This window comes from Leptonychotes weddellii, chromosome 1 (genome assembly GCF_054177405.1).
Source record: "Leptonychotes weddellii isolate Sample4059 chromosome 1, ASM5417740v2, whole genome shotgun sequence".
Classification (NCBI taxonomy): domain Eukaryota; kingdom Metazoa; phylum Chordata; class Mammalia; order Carnivora; family Phocidae; genus Leptonychotes; species Leptonychotes weddellii.
In genome coordinates, this window is record NC_138369.1 from 112,956,652 (window position 1) to 112,956,903 (window position 252).

Consider the following 252-nt stretch of genomic DNA (forward strand, 5'->3'; position numbering starts at 1 on the left):
TCCATCTCTGCCTCTACCTCTGGTGCCATTCACGCCATCGAAAAATGAATTCCCCATGCAGATCCTATTTTCCCACATGGCAGAAACCAGATAACATTGTTTGTGCTGTTTGTAAAGCAATCTGTAAGGATGTAGTTTCTGGGATTCCACCTGGGAAAATAAGATTTGCAAAATAAGAAACAATCAAAAGCAAGATGAGTATTGAAAATGTTTTGAGCAGTCAAGAAAAACAGATGTCACCGTTTATCTGGA